Source organism: Nannospalax galili, unplaced genomic scaffold (assembly GCF_000622305.1).
Source record: "Nannospalax galili isolate Female #2095 unplaced genomic scaffold, S.galili_v1.0 scaffold18, whole genome shotgun sequence".
Taxonomy (NCBI): Eukaryota; Metazoa; Chordata; class Mammalia; order Rodentia; family Spalacidae; genus Nannospalax; species Nannospalax galili.
The window spans coordinates 11,036,373-11,059,577 of record NW_008346548.1 but is presented as its reverse complement, the minus strand read 5'-3'; the positions used below and the strand labels follow the sequence as shown (position 1 = coordinate 11,059,577).

Here is a 23,205-nt window from a genome sequence, read left to right as displayed (position 1 = left end):
TTACCAGTGAAGCTTCCTCATACAACAGAGTGTGATACACACAGAAGGCCACTACTGGCCGAGGTGTAGAGAATAAGAGACTGCAGAGTGCATGTCCCTGGGTAGGATTCTTATATTGAAAAGCTCACCCACCCATGACTCAGGAATCATTGTGGAAGAAGGGGTGGAAAGATCGTAAGAGCCAGGGTTGGTGCATGAACACAAGGAAACAGAGTTTTACAGGCCCCCAGGAACTTGCTCATATGAACTTGCAGCAATGGTGTCAGCATGCAAACTCAATCAGACAAAAACCCAGCATAGAACTGGGGAAATGGGCAGCAGGCCTCAACCTTAGACGAGGAACTATTGGCAACTGATTATTGCAGGTGAGGAAGAGTAAATTTTCCTTAAGGAAATGACTGTATATAGGCTGACTAGATTCCAGTGGATGAACTTGCCCCGAGGGACATCTGGGTACAAAAACTTGACTCAATAGGCCTTAACATACATGACAGAATACAGGGAATCTAGTTTGGAGAGGGAGTAAGGGGGCAAGGGTGTGGATGGGCTATAAAGATGATTAAGACGTATTGTATGAAATGCACAAAAATTCAATAAAAAATATAATAACCCCCCCCAAAACAAATTTAATCAATTCACTGTCATTTGGTGTACTTACCAGGTTGTATTAGTTGGTTTTCGGTCACTGTAACAAAGTAATTGAGTAAAATCAACCTTTAAAGGGCAAAGGTTTATCTTGACTAGTTTCCGACGTTTCAGCCATGATTGCTTGGCCCAATTACTTTTGGGCCTGTGGAGAAGCAGAACTTCCTGGCAGGGTATGTGGTAAAACAAGCTGCTCACCCTTCGTGACCTAGAAGCAAAGAAACAGGAAGGAGCTAGAGGTCAATATCCCCTTCAAAGGCACTCCCCCGGTTACCTAATTTCCTCCCACACTTGATTCTGCATCTTCCCCATGGACTGTGTGCCCCTTATGAATCAGACTGCATTGTTACTTGCCACCTAAGCAGGATTAGCCCAGAACACTGTCTTGGCCATGTTCTGATACATAGAGTATACAGAAGGCTGTTCCAGAGGGATGTTCAGATAGTGTCTGGCTTACTTGCAGAAAGAGAAGCTGTCACAGAAGGTGCTCTATAAATGAACACAGCAAATGTGTCACAGTAGTCAGGAATACATGGGGACATTGGTATTGGGGAAGGACTACCTCCAATGACCCCAGGATGAGAAGATTGGTTGTGTTGATACCAGATGTAAAGCTAGGCCTGGGACATGCCTGTCCTGGTACCCTCACAGAAGTAAAAAGTGAGGCAGTGTTGCCCAGCATGCCATGGCTTTGAGCAGGAGCTGCTGTTATGAAAAGCTGAGGTCTGAATGCAGGCTCTCATGTGCTCAGCCAGGGTGCCAGCTGTTCCCTAAGGCTGCCTCTGGTCCCTGCCTGCAGCACTGTCCTCTGGCTGGACACAGAGCCTGCTCCAGGTGCCCTTCCTGCACCAGGCCTGTGTCTGCCTCATAGTCCCTGCCGGACATCAACCTTCCTGGGACTAGGCTCTTGCAGGAGTTCTTCCAAGTGGTACTTTTCTGAGATTTATCATTCAGTTCAGCTTAGAAGCCTCCTGTTCTACCACAGGAGAGTCTCTTCCTTACTGATGCCTGAGGACCCCTGCAGACTTCCCCCTCCCTCTTGAGAATTGCCACCCTGAATAGAAGGCCCATGACAGATACTTTGAATAGGGAACATGCAACTGGTTCCCACTTCCCTTAGCCCTGCTATTTGAATACTTAAGGTCATTCTAGAGCTTCCTTTGCAGGTCAGGGTGGCCCAGTGACACATTTGGGCTGAAATCATCTAGGGAGATTCTGGGAAGGCTGTCCCTTTCAGGATTAAAAGAAAAAACAAAAAAAAGAGGTAAGACAAGAAAAAAAAAGAACATCACCTGTTCTCTCATGTCCATCTTCCTGCCTTGAATATAAATGTAATTCTTGGTGGCTCAGCTATTTTAGCTGTTATAGCTATTTTAAAACCACGAGGCAAAAAGTCAGCACACTGAAGGTTGGTTGGAGGTGGAACAGCTGTGGAGGACTAGAGGCTAAGAGACAAAATCCTAAGACGTAGACCTTCAAAGATAAGATCTTTAGCTATGATTATTCACACATAGAAATCTTACAAAGAATCTAGATACTAACTGACAAAAAAAATTTTCCCCTCTGCCCTGGAGAGATGCAGTTTCCCTCATGGGAATGCACAGGGCAGAAGACCCAGCATAGGGATGGACTAGAAGCTGTTTTAGTTCCTTTCCAAAGGTTGTCTTATTCTGAGTTTAATATGGCCCTGTAGTAAGACATTTCAGAAGTCATTCCTCCCTGGCTGGGACCCTATGGAAAAAAGGCTCGCTCATTGGAGCTAAATGGAGAAGTCATGTCTCAACAGAGCTGCTGTTGCCCAATTGGAGCCTTGTTATTTGGCTAAAGATACCTGTTCGCTTATTTGATGGGGGAGGGGGGAGGCACTACATGCCCAAAGCTTGAGAGATTTTATTTTAAAAAATTCATAAATGTGTCTTCTTGTCCCATTTGTTCCACCTTTAGACATAGGCACTGCCTCTACCCTGAGCCCACACTCTAGAAGTCCCTGTTGTTCCCCACAGCCATATTCTCTCCATAGGGAAGGGCATCTTTCTGGGTACTCAGCACCCGTCAGTTTCCTACCACATGACCCTGAGCACACTTCCAAGGCCTGCAAGGGCCTCTTCCCACAAGAGTCATTGCTTGGCTCACATGGTATGATCAAAGGGCAGAGTGTGTCATTCTGCTGTTCACTCATGTACCGAGGAGGAGCTTCACCCCCTACAACAGGCAGCCAGTGCAAGATATACAGAGGGTGGGGAGACAATGCCCAGGTGGCGCCACTGCCCACATTCCAGCAGTCTTTGCTGAGCCTCCACAGTGGTGGTAGAGGGGGTGGGACGGTGGGTTTCCATGTGAACATAGCCGGGTCCCAACATGTTGGACTGACGGAAACACTTCTCCGGCTGTTCTGGGGCCTGTGTGGGCAGCTGAAGTGTTGGTGGGATACCTCCTACCACAGGGTTAGGTATGAAAAGAGCAGTAGTGGGATAAATACTGAAGTCACTGAAGGTTTCTTCCCCTCTGCCCTGGAATGTATTCTTATCAACAAACAAACAAAACCATGCTGTTCTACAGACCTGACTAGCTGATGTTTTAAGGCCTCCTGAGAAGTACAGCCAGAATAAGCTTTCAGCCAGGCCCTTGGGCTCACTAAGGTGGGCCTCTGGGAGAGTGCTGCCCTGACCTTTTCCAGACAGCTTCTGCTTCAGCTGTAGAGAGTGGGGAGGGAGCATGAGACCTGCCTGGGAAGATAGAAATAATTGCTTAGTTTTTAACCATAGTAGTACCCTTCTCCCAAAGCCTTGTTCCCAGTTTCCATTCAACTTAGAGGTGCATAGCCACTGTATTCAAACCACAAGTGATTTAAAGGAAGTACCTTGGCCTGAGCTGGTCCTCAGGAGTCTTAGTATTGTGGTTCAGAAAGGTGTATACACTTAAACAGTAGCAGTCACCATGTGTAGCAAGATGTTTGAAGAAGGTTAATAAAAGATTTACTATTGGGGATATGGGTAGTGTGATAGGAGGGGAACTAGCACTGCTGTGACTGATGGGGCCAGACAAGGAACCCTAGTGACACCAAGAAGTGATGTGCCAGAGCTTTCGCATCTAGGTCTTTGTGCTCTGCACAATTTGAGGCTGTCTCTTCCTTCCATGTATCTAATCTACTTTTTTGAACTCAGTGGCTATTTCTTGTTGATCTTTAGGCCTCAAGAGTAGAATGGTGCCTGCCACATGACTATGTGCACAGTATATATTTGCTTCCCTGAGGAGACCAGGGTGAGGGCATGTCTGAGCCTTCACCCATTTGCATCGGAGTTGTCCCTGAGCTGCCCCCGTCCCAGCTCCGGGCATCCCTTCCCCACTCATTCCTTCTCTTTCTTCCCTCAGGCTGTGCCTATATCAAGATGAGCTTTCATTTCCTCTCCATTTTATTATTTAAATTCTACTTCCTTTAGATATCTTCCTTTAAGTAATATTTTAAGGCATTTTAGAAGAGTAAGAGACATGGTTACAGAATGTAGAATGTTCCTGCTGATCATGTAAGATCAATCACGAATGATAACCATAGAAAGACTTGGCTACTTTTAGTCATGAATGATAACCATAGAAAGACTTGACTACTTTAGCCTTTTCAATATGTCATTCACAAGGAATAAATCCCACATGGTACCCCCCCCCAATATTTTTAGTGAAGAGGGTTTTTTTGTTTTGTTTTGTTTTGTTTTTTTGAGACAGGGTCTCCCTGTAGCTCCAGCTGGCCTGGAACTCGCTATGTAGATGAGGCTGGCCTTGAACTCACAGAGATCTGCCTTTCTCTGCCTCGCAAGTCCTGGGATTAAAGGCACACACCACCACTCCTGCCATGAAAAGATTTTTTTTAAAAATATGAAATGTATCATTTAGGAATCATCTTTCTGCCTATAACATCGCTAGAAAAAAAACAAGTGATTTAGATGCTAAACTATTTTTAAAACAAAAAGTTGGGCTGTTCAGATGGCTCAGCAAGTAAAGGCACTTGTTGCCAAGCCTAACCACCTCAGTTCAATCTCTGGGACCCACATGATAGAAGGAGAGAACTGACTTAGGCAAGCAGTGCCCTGACCTCCACACATGTGCTCTGGCAAGTCTCACCCCTACCCTCCAACCCCACTAAAATAAATACATAAAATAGAAATTTCAAGATAATTTAAAAGTTCTTTGCCTTGACCCTTCCACTTTTCAGAGGTAGCTACCATCAACAGTTTGGGTATCCTTCCAGAAATGCTATGCAAATGTGACATTTATCTAAGCATCCTTTTATACACGCAATGTGCGTGTTCTGATCTGCAGCTTGCTGTCCTTCCTTAGCCCCATTTGGCATTCTTTTTCCACATTAGCAGATGGATGCACCTCATGGATCTGATCATGAGCTTTCTTACCCTCAGTTGCTCCCTCTGAATTTCCATAATAATACATATGACTTTGTTTCACTCCTTATCCATTTACAATTGTGTCCATTAGTGTTTATTATCTTTTGCTTCTTTAATGCAGGTGAGTTGTTTAATGTCTAGAGTTGCATTGTTGAATAGGATAGCCACATGTGTCTATTTAATTTTAATTAATGTTCATTCAAATGAAATAAACTTGAAAATTCATTTCCATGGCCACACTAGTCACATTTTGAGTGCTCAGTGGTTGAGTGAGGCTAATAGCTACCAGGTCAAACAGCAACAATTATTAAGCATTTCCACCATCACAGAAAACATTGGACAGACCTCATCTATAGCATTCTTATGCTTAATTCAGCTCTTATGTGTTACTGACTCAAAGCTAAAAGACACACTGAAAATAGCTGCACCATTCACAATAGAAATAAGATGTTAAATTCTTGAGAATTTACTTAAGGCATAATTTTTGTCCAGAGGATCATGTCGCCTCTTGAGGAGAGAACTTTGTCCTCCATCTGTGCTGAGGAATGCTAGCCTCATATCTCAGTCAGCTTGAGTTTCTTCCCCAGATTCCATGAGCTTTCTGCTCCAGGTGCTAGCAGACATTGTCCAGGTGCCAGAGTCCCTGCGGCAATAGAATGGATGGTGGAGCAGGTATTGCTGAAACTACAGCTGTCAGCAGTTGGTGACCAGTTTAGGGTTGAAATGGCAGATTGAATAGATGTGGTAATTCCTTCCCCTCCAAGTATGCCATTCAAATGAATATAAAGAGGTTCAAAACACAGTGAATTCAGAACTGTACCGAGTTCAAGAGAAGAAGACATTCGTGGTTGTAAGATCTTCTCGGGGCTTTACTGAAGGATACATCAGCTCTGCCCATCAGAGTAGATACAAGGGAAGAACTCCAAAGATAAAGCCATGTATTTGAGGTTGAGCATTTGGCGATTAGGAATAGACTGTCAGGTAGAAATTGTCATGATTAAAGGAAGGACAATTTTCTAACCATCCATGTGCAGGAAATAAAAGCTTAGTGTAGATATTACTTAGTATCTCAGGGGAAAAAGAAATCTACTTCTTTTGTCACAGGGAGAGATGTAGGTGTGTTGTCTGTTTTTGAGTGAAACCCACCAGAAGACTGCCCCACATGGAGCTTGTAGTCAGTCCCCCATTCAGGGGGATGGGCCTATGCTTGAGTTTTGGAAGACTCAGGATAGCCACCTATATTTGGAAACTAGTTCTTTAGTCATTGGCTGTGAACAGCTCATCAGTGGCCACAAGCTGTTTGAGGGAAACATTGTATATGATATTGCTATCAGCTCAAAACACAGTTCAAAAGTCTTAGCTATAGTCACAGATCAGAAAATAAGTTCTGTAAGCTGGGGCAAGACAAAGCAAAGCAACAGTGAATGGCAAGGCTGAGGCAGGAAAAGAAAGAAGGGAAAAGCACAGGGACACAATGGGAAATGAATCCAATTGGAGATGAGGGTCAGAAAACAGTCTTAATTATATCACTTAAAAAACATAATGGGAGCTGGGTGAGGCAGCATGTACCTGTGATCTCAGCCCTAGGGTTGCTGAGACAGGAGAATTGCAAACTGCACCCCCCCAAATAAACAAACAAACCTGTAATGGCCAGGGTAAACAAAGGTCCATTCATGGGCCAGATTTGGCACAGAGACCTTTCATGTTTCAGCAGTGGCGTTCCCAGAGAGTTTAGGGTAAGAGTTGGAAATGGAAAGTTTACAAATACAATTCATTTTGAGGGGACTTTTCTTAACCAAGGGGATCTGGCAACATCTCCATGTGCTGTATTTGCTCAGCAGGTGCTATCTGCTGTGTCCAAATCAGTCTTTTCCAGGTTGCTCCAATCTCTACCACTCCCAACCTTCTCCTAATACCAAGGCCAGTGTCTGTTGCCAATTATGACTTTGCCATTTCCTTCCCTGTGTCTAAATTTGAGCGGGCCAGCAGAAGATGAGCAGAGAAGTGCCTAAGATGGTTTTTCTCCAGGCCTATTTTCATAGTGGGATTTCCTGCTCAGTCTCTGTAGGCATTTGAGGTTGTGATTCTGCTGTAAATGCCCAATAAGAGATCTGAAAAATCAAAACAGGACTGTCAAAAAGGAGGCAGCATAAGTCAAGGAAATACTTTATTACTCATAGTGGAAATCCACCAAGTGCTCTCTTAACATTGGGAAATGGGCACATGGAAGCTGAGGGTAGCATGGTGGTTACCAGAGGCTGGAGAGAGTAGAGAAGGGATGGCATGGTGGATCAATGGGTTTTAGCTAGCTAGGAGGAAGGAGCTCTGGATACTATTGCACAGGTGGGTGACAAATAACAACAGTATATTGTGTATTTCGGAAAGCTAAAGGATTTTGAAGGTTCTTACCACAAAGAAATGACCAATATTTGTTTATTTATTTATTTTTATTTTATGTGCTATGTGGGTGCTGGGAACCCAAACCAGGTCTTCTGCAAGAGCAGCCAGTGCTTTTAACCACTAACCATCTCTTTAGTCCAAGAAATGATCAATTGTTGTTGTTGTTGTTGTTGTTGTTGTTGTTGTTTGAGACAGGGTCTCCCTGTAGCCCCAGCTGGCCTAGAACTCACTATGTAGACCAAGTGGCCTGGAACTCACAGAGATCTGCCTGCTTCTGCTTCCTGAGTGCTGGGATTAAAGGTGTGTGCCACCATGCCTGGTTAAGAAATGACAAATGTTTAAAGAGATAGATAGATGTGTTTAACTGATTTAAAAAGTATACAGTGTGTACATGTATTGAAAATTACATGGTACCATATTAATTCATGTAATTTTTCATATTTTATGTATTAGTTAAAATAAATTTAAAAAGAAATAGACCAAATATTGATGATTTCTTTTTCTGTTACTGTGATAAAAATACTTAAGGGAAAGAGAGAGATGTTTTATTTTGGGTCAGTATTCAAGGGCTCAGTCCATAACAGTGGGAAAGTCAAGGTGGCAGGTGCTTGGAGCAGTTGGTCCAATCACATCCATACTCACTCTCAAGAATCAGATGGCCCTGAATGCATGCTGCTACTTAGCTCTCTTTCTCCATGAACAATTCAGAGCCCCAGCCAAGGAACTTTGCCACCCACAATAGGCTGTTCTTCCCACATCAAAGAACACAATCAAGATAATGTCCAACAGACATACCCAGAGGCCCATCTCCCAGGTGATGCTAGATTGTGGCAAGCTGACAGTTACACTATTCATCACACCCAGAGAATATTATACTTAATTATGAAACTGACAATAAAAATAGAAAGATGATTTTGAAGGTTGTATTTAGGAAGTGATACCTTTTCAGGAAAGGAGGAAGATTAAGAGGGAAAGAATCTTTTTGTTAATTTATACCCTCGACTTTTACTTGACACATATTCTTATTGCTGGAGTTTTTGTTCACAGTAGATTGAAATTACTTCAGTAATTTTTAAAGCATAATAAAATGCCTGTAAAAATACTTGGTACAGCTGAGTTCAGTGTCCAGATCCTATGTGATAAATGATCAAAGACAAGTACAAAGTTTACACTGAAAGAAATTATAGACAACATTCAGATGTGGTAAAACATGTAACTACATCACAATGCATTACACAATGCTGCTGGCAAACTAAACAAATAGACATCTAAATACCTTTCAAGTGCTCGTATACCTGAAAAACTACCAAAATAAAGCTCCCAAGAGCTCACTAACTGCTGGAACTGTGTGGATGTTTCCTTTGCTGGGAGTTTTGAGGACTGGCTCTGCCTGCTGGGGCTCGGACTGGAAGAATGTTATAGGAGCAATAAAACAATTGACCAATTTGCCAAGAATTCTGTTTTGACACCGTAACTTAACTCTTAAAGGAGGGAAAAAGTAGCTAGTACAAAAATGTTCAGACACTATTTATAATAGCAAAAAAATGGAACCAGCCTGTGCTCTAAGGGAGATCATTAACAAAACATCAATATGGCAGATATTACGTAATCACATGCTTGGCATTTTTAGTAATTACATCCACAAATGGAAATGTGTGTGAAACAAGGACACGGCACATATACTGATCACAATCTCATAGAAGCACTGATCTGCTCTCTACCTTCACTCAGAAGAGGATTTGGAGACAATCTGTTGTTGGATATTCTAAATGCTGTATTTTTAATGACATCTTGTCTACCAGAGAAGAAGCTTAGCCTATCAGAGATACAAGACTTACACAATCAAAATGTGTCTGTTTGTCCTAGAGAGACTGTTAGATTCCTATTAGGTTAACTGTTTCCAGTTATCTTGACTCTTTGCCTTGAATGTAAGCAAAGTTGAATGACAAAATGAATAATCAGAGATGGAGAATCCAGACTGAAATGTTTACTGTACTCCAGGTGGCCGTAGGGTTGAGCATGGAGGACTGGGTTGGTCTGGTCAGTAAGGCTCTGCATCAGCCTAAGACAGCACCAAGGGGTGGTGGCTGGTTCATCTGATGCGTTTCTTCAGAACCCAATATGTTCTGATTCTTGATCATATATAACATTGTTTCAACTTCAAAGTTACCTATAAAGATACTACTTTTGTAAAACAAAACAAAGTAAACCAAAAAACCATGAGTTGAATTTCCTCTATGCTCCACAGACTGAGAATTTAAAGAAAAACAAACAAACATGGCTGCCACCTTCAGTGATCAATTTGGGGTAACAAAATAATTTTTTCTTCCTCTTTGAAGCCCTTTCCATCTCTTCCATCCCATTGTATTCTATCCCTTTGCGCCTTCCTGGAAGGCTATATTCTATACTCTGCCATTTAGAATTTAATTAGATAATTAACATTATGTGCTGTAGAAAGAGCTCTGGACTATGTGGTTCAAATTGCCTTATAACTGTTGAAAAATCATTGCACCTCCCTCTATCTCAGATTCCTTCTTATACAGTCACAATTGATCTGATCCTAAGGTCCTTTGAGATCTAAAATTCTATGACATAGTTTACAGTGTGTGATATTTTCCCTGTCTCATTTTTATATCATCATCATCATCATCATCATCATCATCATCATCATCCAGACAACAGCTCTCTATGTAGCTCTAGCTGGTGTAGAACTTTCTGTGTAGTCCAAACTGCCCTTGAATTCCCTGTCCTCCTCCCTCAGCCTCCTAAGTCCTGGACTTACGTATATGCACACCACACCCAGTCTTTACATATCTAATCTTTAGGGCTAGAGAATGCAGTTCAGTGATAGAGTACTTTAGCATTCATAGGCCCCAGGTTGGATTCCCAGCACCAGTAACAAACATGCATATCTAATTTTTAAAAAGAATGCCTCATCAGTGTCAGCTCCTGGTTGTTTCCCAGTAAAGAGAAATTATTTTTTGTTTAGTCTACAGATTTTCTAAACATTAGTCTCTTACCTCATTAATGTCCTGTTTGTATTCCAGGTAGATTTCGAATGTTTGGATTTCATTCACTCAACCAATGTTTATTGAGTACTTTTCTAGGAGCTAGACAGTTATTTGTTTAGAACTGAAATATTTGAGGATGGGGCTACCTTTTGTGAGCACTGCTGTATTTGGACTATTTACATCAGCTTGGGGGCTGGGCCAAATAATCTTGACAGTTATCGCCATCTTTAGCATTTTATGTTATTCAGAGTCCATTTCTATCTTGGTGGCAGTTTCCTTTGTGCTTTGTTCTGATCACATCTTATTTCTAATAATATAATAGACATTTGCGTAGCATTTTTTAGTGTATGAAGTCCTTCCAGTGCTAATTGCCCCCCTCCCATTCCTCAGTCCTTGTGGAAAAATAAGCAGAATTTTACCAATTGACACATGAAAATATGGCCAGGGACTCTCGATGCTCAAAGAAGAATAAGACCAGTATCAGTCACCTCCTCCAAATTAATCTATTCACCTTGGAGTGGTAGTGCTGAATGCTTGCTGCTGATTGTTCCAAACACTAGGCCCTCCCCTCGGCCTTTCTAGGCTTCTCACCTGTGAGGTTCTTCCTAGCAAGCAGCTTTGAGAGCTTCCTCTCAGAACAGAATCCCTGGGTGGTTTTGTGGTCAGGCTCCTTACTTAGTAGTCAATCTTTTCCACCATGCAGGAGACAGATCACCATATGAGACAGATCAAACAGACCCAACACTTCCTAAAGGTATTTGGTTTGGGATTAAGCACTGTTAGGTACTGTTAAGAATGTTAATGATGGGGGCTGGAGAGATAGCTCAGCAGTTAAGAACACTGACTGTCCTTGCAGAAGACCCGGGTTTGGATCCCAGCACCCACATGGCAGCTAACAACTGTCCATAACTCCAGTTCCAGGGGATCCGACAGCCTCTTCTGTTTCCTACCAGCATTGCACAACACGGGTGCACTTACTTACATGCAGGTATAACAGTCATACACATAAAATAAAAATAATAAATAGAATATATGTATATATATATAAAGAATGTTAATGATGTAAATTTTTATTATAAGTGCCCAATAATGCTTTTTCCCCTCAAGCTGAGCTGTCAAGAGAAGACTGTTTGGCCCAATATACCATTTCTAGACCCTTCCTTTATCTTCTTCTTTGGCAACTGGCCAGACTGTTTGGCCCAATATACCATTTCTAGACCCTTCCTTTATCTTCTTCTTTGGCAACTGGCCAGACTGTCATCACAGTAGCCTGACTGCTTTGGACACTTCATGGGTACCTTGAGGAAAATACAGCTGCTGTGGCTCTCACAAAGCCACAATTTCAGCCTCATGACTGCTCCAGACAACTTGTACCTGCTCTAAGGGACATTGCTTTGGCTGTGACAAGCCCCCCAAGCTCTAGAGGACCTCACCTATCTCCTATCTTGCAGCTATTCTCACACAGAAGGCAAGAGCACCCTCCCAGTGATTGTGACTGGTGCTTATGCATGTGACTGGTGTGTTAAGTGAGGCTTATGGTTGATAGGCCCCGAACCAATCACAACAATTCTGTGACTGCTGAACTAGAAACCATGCACAAGCATCACACGCCTCTTTTGACTGTATAAGCAGAACTCTATAAGCAGGCTGTGTTTCACTCTCTTGGGGTTAGTCAGAGATACACCTCCCTGTACACTACTCCTGCCCCCAGTGTTACAACATTAGGCCCCAAAATGCCTCTCCCAAATAGTCTTTTGCATACTTGTGGTTTTTATCAAAGGAAGAGTGAGGTGAACCAATTACACAAAGAACAGACAAACAACATAGGCCACGGACACAGAAAGAAGGATGCTGAAAGGTTTCCGCAAGCAGCTAGGAGGAAAAAAACTGTGGGATCTGAAGTGATGCGGGGCTGTAGAAGCACTGAGAGGGCAAGAGATGGTTGAGAACTGAGACTATGGGAAGCAAAAAGCTATGAAGAGCCAAAGGTGGGAGACTCAGAAAAGCTGAGACTGCAAGTCCTGGTCCTCATAAGAGTTTCAAAAGAGTCCCAGACATTGAGAGCTGAGGGACTTCAATACCTGAGGCTCTGGAGCTATAACACTAGCTGCTGAGCCACCTGCACACAAAGCCCAGAGCAATGAGCCTCTGACCTGAGTTCTTAGAATTATATTATGGCTTATAGACGTAAGCTTTCTCATTCTCAGGGCCTAGAGCTATCAGTCCTTGGACCCATAAACCCAGCCCATAAGCATCAAGGGCTTTAAGCAGCCAATACTAAGGGAATGGCTCCTTACATATTTTCAATTCTCACCTGAGTGGAACAAAAGAACCCTCAGCCATTTGTGACACCCAGAGCTGCCCTTTTCCCACTGTCCAGGTACCCAGGCATGTGCCAGACCCCACAGTCCCCAGTCACGTCCTGGGCTTTGCCTCGAACTTCTGCCATCCTCTCTGATTGGAGTCTGCATTTCAAGTCTCTCCGAGTGCAAACCACTTACAAATGCTACCTTCCTCCAGATGTCCCATTCTTCTTTCTAAACAGGTGGGGATCTTGTGTGGTATACTTTTGTCATTATATTCTACTTATCTGGGTACTTGACGCTAGAATGAGACATGCTTTAGGGTGATTTCTTATTCATCCTTGGGTTCTCCAAAGCCTCTAGAATGGATCTCTACCCATGGTCAATTGTGGGAATGACTTTTCTGAGAAAGGCTCTTTATAACAAGCCTTTACAAATGGAAATTTTACAAAACCCTGTAAACCAAGTTAACCATATGTTTTGGGAACATTTAGAACTATATACTCCTTCTAAGGAAAACAATGAAATCAGTCCTGCAAAGATTTGGAATCCTGACATAAGTAACTCTTACAAACTGATCTGAACTCATATCTTAATCTTATACCATGTTCCCTATTGCGACTCTTGTTATATCCGTGACTCACAACAATGCATGTATATGTAAGATGTGACAGCAACGATGTTGAAAACAACAATGCTGTTGCAAATGTTTCTGCCACAGATGTTGCAGACAACACGGGGGCATAGGCCGATGATATCTGTCTGTGACTTTGTGTCCTGTTCTGAGTCAGTAGGGGAAGAACAATTTCTTCCATTGTAAAACTGTTCTCAAAGATTGCTCATGCCTTTCTGATACTGTGCTTGATATGCTGCTCCATGAATATGAGAGGAGGCCCTTTTTTCAAGAGTTCAGTTCTGAGAGAAATCAGAGCACCTCAGAACAAGAGTGGGGCCGCTCTTGGTTACACTGCTCCAAGAGGTAAGTTTCTCATTAATGAGCACCACCTCAGTAGATGTATTACTCTTGCATTGCTGTGACCAGAACACCTGGGGGACCAACGTAAGAGAGGAAAGATTTGTTTTGGCTCGTGGTGGTAGGAGTTTCTGTTCATCACAGCAGGGAGGGCAGGGTAGGATGGCTTAGTCCATGGTAATGGGGACATGCAACAGCTGTTCACATGGTGGTGGACCAGAACACATAGCAGGCCAGAACCAGGACTGTGTATATAACTGTCAGAGGCCTGCCCTTGGTGACCTACTTTGGTGACTGGTGCCTACCCTCTTAAAGGCTCCAAAACCCTCAAAATGGCACCACAACCTGGGAATTCAAACCATTCTTCTCCCAGCCCCAAAGCCCATGGCCACTGTGATGATTAGCTTTGTCAACTTGACACAACCTGGAATCATCTGAAGACAGAGTCTCAGGGAGGGAATGTCTACATTGGGTTGACCTGTGGGGGTGTCTAGGTGGACCTGTCTTAATTAATTGATGTGAAAAGACCCATCCCACTGTGGCCAACATCGTTCCCTAGGCAGAGGGTTCGGAACTATGTGAGTAGAGAGACTGAGCTGAGCACAAGCAAACGAGGCAGTGAGCACTCATGCACTCATGCATGTCTCTCTGCTGACTCTGGATGCCATGTGACCAGCTGTTTTAAGTTCCTACTGCCTTGACTTCCCTGCTACAAAGGACTGTAGCTAAAAGAAATATTTTCTCCCCTAAGTTGTGTTTGTCAGGTTATTTTTCCCATTTTAAAAAAATTTATTTATTTTTATTGAATCTTTGTGATTTTCATACAATATAGTAGGATCCCTTGTCTTATCTGAACATCCTCCCACTGCTCCTGGCCCAGGAGGAAGGACTCATTTTACCTGTTTGTGTGTGTGTGTGTGTGTGTGTGTGTGTGTATAAAATTTGGCCTGTAGAGTCTGATTTGTGTCTCCAGATGTTCTTCAGTGTAGATCCATTCACTGGGCCCACTAGGAGTCCCAAGGGAGAAATGGATAAAATTGGGATATTTAAATGGGAGGTGGGATGGAGGGTTATACAAGGAACATGGGGGATAAAGGGAAGGAAGATGCTCAAGAGAGGTGGGGCCATCTGAACTGGTATTATGAAGGGAAATAATGGAGAAAATGAGGACACTTTAAATGGGGAATCCATGAAGGGTTAGATAGGGAGAGAGAAGAGAGAGATAAATAATGCCTAACTAGTTTTAAAAAAAAATAGAGAGAATCATATTAGTCCAACAACCTAAGGACAAATTACACAAACAGTATCTCTATATGAGTCCATGGGTATAGCTAAAGGCTACATAATAAGAAACAGTACCAGACAGGAGAAACCTTCCTTTTAGTTGTTGGCTGGGGTGGTCCAAGAGACTCCCAAAATTACACAGGCTATTGCCACAGCCCTTGATTGTGTCCCAGAACTTGAAGGTAAGACCCTACTCCTGAAGACAGACATACTTCAGACACAAAATTTGGAGCAATGGACATGGAACTGACCTAGAAGCCACTTCCTCTGAAGGCTAGGCTCTCACAGCTTTGGAGAGCACTATGAAGGTGCCAAGGGAAAACATCAATCGGTGGTCTGACATCAGCTTCAAGACCAAATAACCACATCAATGGCCAGCACAGCATATGACACTGGTGCGGTAGTGGCACTTTTATCTTGGGGGCAATCAACAGCTACCTAATTGGACTAAAAGCCCACTCAATGGGAGGAAATGTGGTAATGTACACATGGCCTAATACACAAGGCTGAAGAAGTCATAAATCTTAGAGAAAACCCCAAGACTGTTACATCCCTAGACTAATGTAATTTCTTACTATGTGCAAAATATGTAGCCTTGTATTTACAGGCAAATATCACAGTCATCACTCATCAAAGAAGCTTCTTTTGTCAGGTTATTTTATTACAGCAACAGAAATGAAACCAGGCCATTATCTCATACTGAAGAATACATCTAGGCCAATTTAAAGAGTTCCTGTAGCTTTAGCAGCCCCAACATTATTCAGAAGACCAAAGTTCAATATCTCTTTTGAAATTCAAGAAACTTTTAACAGTGTGAGGTCCTGTAAAAGTAAAATAAGTTGGATACTTCCAATATATAACAGCAGAATTCCAAAAGAAAAGATCAGATCAAAGCAAGACTGAAACCTAGCTGGACAGAAAACAAAATTCTGTAGCCCCTGTAGTGGTCTGAAGCACATGGTATCATATGTGGGCACCAATGGGGTTGGGCAGCTCTGCCCCACTGGCCCTGTATCTGTAGCATACACAGCCTCTCTGCTGAGCCAGCTATGCTGCATGCCTACAGTTCTCCTCCACAGACATTATACATTTTTAACATCTCCAAAATCCTGAGGTCTCCATTGCAACTTGAGTTTCAGTTTAGCAGCTTCCATACATAGCCCACTAAGGGACTTCCTGCAAGGAACCCAGTCCTACTGCACATTGCCCCATTTAATAAGCTTTGTTCTGAAACTTTGGTACAAGCTTTCATGATCTACAACTCTTACAGTCTGCATTCCTATAAAACTAGCATCATATGGATGATACCGAGTTTTGATACAGCTCAAGAAATAGTTGGTTCCCCCTTGGACATAGCAACCTCTGAGTGCCTAGGCGGCTGAACCAGGAAAATACTTTCCTAGCAAGACTTTTTCCAGTGGGGTATCCCAGTAACACTCTATTTCAAATTAAAGATCATGTTTTCATACTCTGGCGTGTCTAGTGGTAGATTATTGCCCTCAAACCACCTTTCCTATGTTCCAAGTACAAAGTGCACAACTTCTCTTTAATATTTCTGCTTTGCTTTTTGCAGTTCTCATCGTAAAGTTGACTGTAAGCAGTCAGCAATAACCATGCCACAGTCCAAATGATATGCTGTATTTAGATTTTTTTTGTACTTAGATTTTGTCCACCAAATAAATTAGACCATTACTTTTAAATTCAACCCCACTTTAATTTACTGAACAAGATAGAATATAGCCAGATGGATTGAAACTTCTGATATGACAAACCAAATGTTTCATGAATGACCTCTAATCCAGTTCCCAATAGAGGTCTTGTTGCCATCAGAAACCTCATGAGCATAGCCTCTGCTGTCTACATTTCTATCCACATGTGGTCTTTCAAAATCCCACCAGAATCACTTGTTAAGTAGAGATAACAACATTCTAGGTCTTCTCTGCCCCAAACTTCAAACTTTTCCAAATCCCTCCCACAAACTAGTTCCAAAGGCCTAAGAACCACATGGTCAAATTTAGTGGCAGAAACAACTCCACTCCTCTGGTATTATTTTCTTTATTAGTTACTTTTGTATTGTTGTAGCCAAAATGCCCAACAGAACAACTTAAGGGAGGAAAGATTGATTTTGACTTATCATTTTAGAAGTTTCAAGACATCATAGTGGGGAAGGCAGAACAGAAAGCTTAGTCCACAGTGGCAGGACCACATGGCCACTGTTCAAACAGCAACAGACCAGGAAGCAGGGACAGCAGGCCAGAACCAGGGAAGGATATAATATTTAATATCTACCCAGGCATGATCAAATCTTTGTCCTCTGCTAAAGAACTCTTGGAAATGAAAGCTAGCTGGGGGAGAGTGATGACAAATAGAAACACGGGTCCTGACAACTGGCTTAGTGATGGTGAGTATGAGGAATAGACCCACATTTTTTTTTCTTTCATTTAATGACATTGAGTCCCTAGGCAAGTTCCCAAAAGATACAAGTCTCACTCACAAAACCCCTGTAGGATGGTGAGCAAGGCAGTAAGGCAGGATGGGGCCTGCTAAAGGATAGAGTTAAATGGCCAGCATAGCATCCCAAGCCTGTGAGGGAGGGATGCCTGTGAAGTGTGAAGTACTTGGCTCATTTGGCCCCCAAGCCCTGGGAAGTGTGACAGGCAAGTGAAAAATGAGCCTGGAAGAGTTGGAGCCAGGAAGGCAGGAAAATCAAATCAAATCTGGATCCTGGTTTAAAAGACATTAGGCTGAGGGAAGCCAGGCACCTGGACATACTTTCCACAGTCTGTCACACAGGACTTGCATCACCCACCAGCAGTGAGGGGAAGTGAAGCCCTGGAAATTGGTGCCCTGGACTATGGCCCCCATAGCCAGGCTGCTCAGGCACATGAACTGCTTGACAAACGGCATGCTCTTAGGCCAGAGGATGAGGACACTTGTTCCTATAAAGTCTAGAAATGAGAGGGAAGGGGCCATTTCTGGAACAGTCTGATCCCAGTCTTCCAAACATACAATGAACCCTTAAACATGATCAATAATTATTTTAGGCAGAGCTCTTTTGTAATAAAGGCCTACCCATTCTTCTAGGGTTGAAGTGAAATTCTAGATACCTTAGTACCTGAGTCATTACTGGAGACACTTTCTAGAGAGTGTTTCTCAAAGTGGGGCTCTTGAGAATCCACTGTGCATTCAGACTAGCCAAGGAGAGACCAAGGAGTCTGCATTTTGATGCATCATCTCTAGGCAGGTTACTCTATAAGCCACTCAGGTATAAGAGATGTTGTCTCCAGAGACAGAGTGAGCATCACACTATAGGTGCCAGGCACCCATAGGAGAGCTCATGAGAAGTAGGTAAGCAATAGAAGAAGGGGCACCTGGATTTAGTGTCTTGCCCAACTTTATTTCTGAGAATGGTGTGTCTGATGATCTTCTATCATAGGAAGGGGTCCACAGATGACTGCACATGCTCGTGGTCAACGCAGAGATTAATAATTCTCAAAATTTTTTTTCCCTCTTACCATCCCACTGAGGTGCTCCACAATGGAAATGTAATGCCACCAATATATTCACTATCTGTTTATATACTATAGTTTACATATATATATGCTTTATATATAAAAGGAATAAGATTTCTTTTGCCTTTCCTAGAAACAATTCTTGTCCCCATAGAGGTATCATCCCCCAGATTTGGTTTTTTAATATTTTATTTATTTATTATTTTTTATGTGGATGAGTGTTTTACTTGCATGTATGTTAAGTGCACCTGTGTTGTGAAATGTCTGCTCCAGGCCAGAGAGGATGTTGAATCCCCTCGAAGTGGAGTTATGGTCAGTTGTTAGCCACCATGTGGGTGCTGGGAACCAAGCCTAGGTCCTCTGCCAGAACAGCCACTGCTCTTAATCACTAAGTTATCTCTTTAGTCCCTAGATTTGGTTTTGAACAAGGGAACTCAGAGTATATATTTGGTATCTCCTGGGAAGATGTTATACAGGTTGTTGGATGTAGAGATCTGAGTTCAGAAGAGAGGCCTGGCTCTGGAGAAAATGTGAGCAGGAGACAGGGACAGACAGTGGACTCTAAGCTTAGCAGTGAGCAAAGTACCCTGGGTAGGGACCCAATGGGGTAGGTCTGTGCCAGGAAGGGTGTGGGTCTGACTGTGTGGGTCTGACTGCCCAGCGAGGCACCCAAGCCCTTCAGAGACAGAATGCATGGCAAGCAGAGGGAGGACGTTCTGCCCCCTGCCTGTCCCTGTGGTCCATAGCCAGCATGGGATTTGCAAAGACGGTACATTTCCTTTGCTTTGTAGGACAGTCTTCCTTTCTGACAATGGCTGGTGAAGAAGTTTGGGGTGTTGGAGAAGGGAATGGGAGACAAAGGAACTAGGGAATAATAAGATAATAATGATGAGTCCAGAGAAGAGGAAAGTGGTTAGGGGCCAGTTTCTCTTTGGAGAGTCTGGGCATCTGGGCCAACAAGAGCATTTACTGGAGGCCTGAACTGCAGAGGACAGTAAGGTGTCATGACATGGAGCTCCCCTGTGGGTGTCAGCTGATCAGAGCAACAGGATACATATGGGTTGTTTTTCTCACTGTTGTGACAAAACATCTGACAGAAGCAGCTTAAAGGAGGCAGGTTTTTGTTGTTGTTCATAGTTTGAGGGTGCAGTCCACCATGGCAGTGAAGGCATGGCAGCAGAAGTGACTCTCAGCTGTGACCCCTCCACTGGACAGCTCGACAGACTAGGAAGCAAAGAGCAGAGAATGCTGTTGTTCAGCTGTTTTCACCTTTTTCTTTTTCTTCAGTCTAGGATCCCAACCCATGGATAGGATCATCCACACTCAGAATGGGTCTTCTCTCAACACCTACACCCTCTGGAAACACCCACACAGACCCACCCAATGATGGGTTTCCTGAAAGATTCTGAATCTGGTCAAGTTGGCCATCAAGACTAATCATCACAGCTTTCTGGAAACCATCTTGCCCTTTAGAAATAGCATATTAGTTCAGGAGATGCAATCACAAGCCACAGCTTGAAGAACCTCAAGATGTGTGTATAGAGGATGTCTACACATTTGCCCATGCACACGCAAGGGCAATGTCAGGATTTTAAAGGTAGCAAGCATGCTGTTTGGCTTGAAGAGTTGAAGACCCTGGTCCTATCCTTGTCTTCTGTCATGTCTCTTCCCCTCAAGGCCACCACTTGTCTGCTTGCCTTTTGTTCTTTTGCTGCCTCACACCCCTCCTATCTGTACTTTCCATTGTCTCCCTGTGGCCTCAAACCTCTCACTTCTTCCTGAGGCATGCTCCCAGAACCTCTTTCTCCTCATCCAGCAGAGGAGAGGGTCCCTCCTAAGTTTCAGGGATAAGAGAGGAGGGGCAGGACTCCACTATATCAGAATGGGGTTCAAGGGAAACCCAGTTCATCTTGACTTCTTCAGAGAGCATTGCTCAACCCTGCGCTTATAAACAAGTATTTGCCAGAGCTCATCAGTCATAAAACATTAAGGCAAGAAACCAAGCATCTCTGTACAGTAGGATGGTGGGAAGCATAGAAAGAACACAGCTTCCCATGTTGGGATTTCTTCTGCTCTTGCTCCCTAAGCCCCATAGATGTGATGGAAACAATCACTCCTACCTTACTGTGTGGCTCAAGGGTTGATGCAATTGCAGGTGTGTGCATAACCGTTGCCTGATAGAATGCAGGATATTACACTGTAGTAGATTTGTGTATGGGGCCTACATCCCAAACTACCTGAAACCACAAATTCTATGGAACCCACTATAGACTACTTTTTTTTCCTGTACATGTATATTAATTTTAATTTACAAATTAGACACAATGGAAGATCAACAGTAATTAGAAATAAAAATAGAAGACTCATAGCAATGTACTATAACAAATCTGCCTAAACTTATGACTTGTTTATTTCTAGAGTTTTCTTTCATTTTTTGGATAACCACAGACCACAAGTAACTGAAAACATTAAAAGTGAAACCTCGGCTAAGGACAAACCACTGTAGCAACAGGACCAGGATCGCTGGCCTGCCCAAAGCACCCTCTAGCAAGCTCATTTCAAGGAAGTTTCAAAGTAAAAATGCGACATGCTGTTTAAGGAAACATGGAAGCACAAAAGTGAAAAGGTCAAACCGGCCTATGGATCTTCCCTGCTATATAGTCACTGTCATCATTTCTTTGGTTTTCAAGGTAGGGATAACTAGAGTTTATAGGGATAAGACAGCTTGCTAGAGGATCGCAGGCTGGGAGCCAGACTTCATTTTTAATTCTGTCCCATCTTTCACCAACTACAACCTTGGGTCATTTTCCAAGTTATTTTTTAAGAAATTTTCTTGTCTATAAAGAAGAAATAATATCACCTCTATCATGGCATTGTTTGGATGAAATATCTTTGCTGCGTGTGTAATACAAAGTCCTTCAGTAGCTTTTAGTCACAAGTAGAATCATTATTTAGGATTTGGTCTCTCCTATCTTTCTCCTGGTATATCAGGCATTTTCCAGAGCACTCTATCACATGATGTTCATGGTTAATATTCTGTTAAATACCATATGCTGCCATTTACTGAATCACTCCCCCATTGGCAGTTATTTAGGTGGTTTCCAGGATTTCCTCTTATAAATTAAATTAGAATGTACATCTTTATACATGAAGCTTTTAATTCCATGTTTAATGTCATTTCCTAGGAATTGATGAGCTGGCAGTAGAGAGATTAACGGGACAAAAAGATTTCCAGCTCAAGAGTTTCCCAAAGGGCTGCTCTTCAGCTTGCATTACATCAGAAAGGGATGAGATGTAGCATCACTTTTCATGGTCCATCAGCTCCCTGGTCTGTGAGTCAATTGATCATCCCTCCACAAGCCTCTTTTATCCTCAGTCTACAAGCTGGTTCTTCTGTTTCTGCCAAGCTGCTTCTGAGCTGGAATCTTTCTCTAGACCTCAGTCTGTTGAATCTTCCCTCCAGCTTGGCCCACCTTATCTTGGTGCCAGACGGGGACCAGTGGGGCCTGCTACCATCAGCTGAGAGGATAGAGGCAGGAGGCCATGGAACCTCAGAGTGAGGTCTATAGCAGGGGAAGAAAGAGGTGTCAGGCAGGCTCATAGGCCAGACCTCTTCACTGTGCTCTCTCAGGGTGAGGATTCTGGGCCTGGTACATGATAGAAAATGAAAACCTGAGGGTAGGGAGTGGGGTGGGGGATGAGAATGCAAGGTGCACAGGAGAGCAGCAAGTGGGAGCTATTTTCTTCCTAAAGATTCATTAACTTTGCCCCAGTATTCCAAAGAATTATATTTATCTATTTATGAAGGAGGGGCAAATGTCACATTTATATATGAAGGTCATAGGATCTTGTCCCCTTCCATTGTGTGGGTTCAGGAGATGAAACTCAGGTCGCCAGGCTTGGCCGCAAGCACTTTCACCCACTAAGCAATCTCCTTAGCCCACACCTCCTTTTTTTTCATTTTTTATCATTTTTTCAATTTAAGGGTGAAGGGAGACAGGAGATTGCTTAGATTTCTTTCTTTCTTTTATTAATTAATTAGTTTGTTTATTTATTTACTTTTTGTTTAATAACCACATGATTAGAAGAAGCATTTCATTAAAGCTTTAACATTTTCAATAACACATTCCAGAGTAAGGATACAACTCTTTCAAAAAAGGCTTTAAATTTTTAGGTTCACAGTTGACTTAATACAGTTAAACAATATTGAACTCAGTATAAACCCTGTAAGACATAAAACTGAGTGAGTTTTTAACCTTTAAAAAGGATCTCAATTTTCAAATATGCTGTTTCCTACAGAAAGATTCATTTTTAATGCTACTAACGCTTAGATGTTTGCACATGTATCTCTAATCTCTATGTATCTGATTATCACTAGTCACAGTCTGTTACACTAGGATTCTTGGCACCTGAGTATGGATATAAAGTCATTAGGTAGATTTCAATGGTAATGTTTATCACCTCTACTAATTAACATGAAGTAAATTTTTATGCTTCCTCCTCAAATATGTCATTTTTATTGATTTTTTTGTGTACATCATACAGAACACCCACCCCAAACAATCTTATTCATCTATATACCCACTTCCCAAGATGGGACCCTCCCATAGCACGCCCCCCTGCTGGAGCCCATATGTTCTGTCATCCCTGTTACTGTTCACAGTTCATTGTGTTGTCGGTGCC

General features: G+C 42.7%; 1 protein-coding gene across 2 annotated transcripts in view; it reads left to right on the top strand.

Moving 5' to 3' along the window:
• Mylk (myosin light chain kinase) overlaps positions 1–23,205 on the top strand; it is a 302,239-nt gene that overhangs the window by 102,988 nt on the left and 176,046 nt on the right. The gene's annotated exons all lie outside the window — the stretch shown is intronic.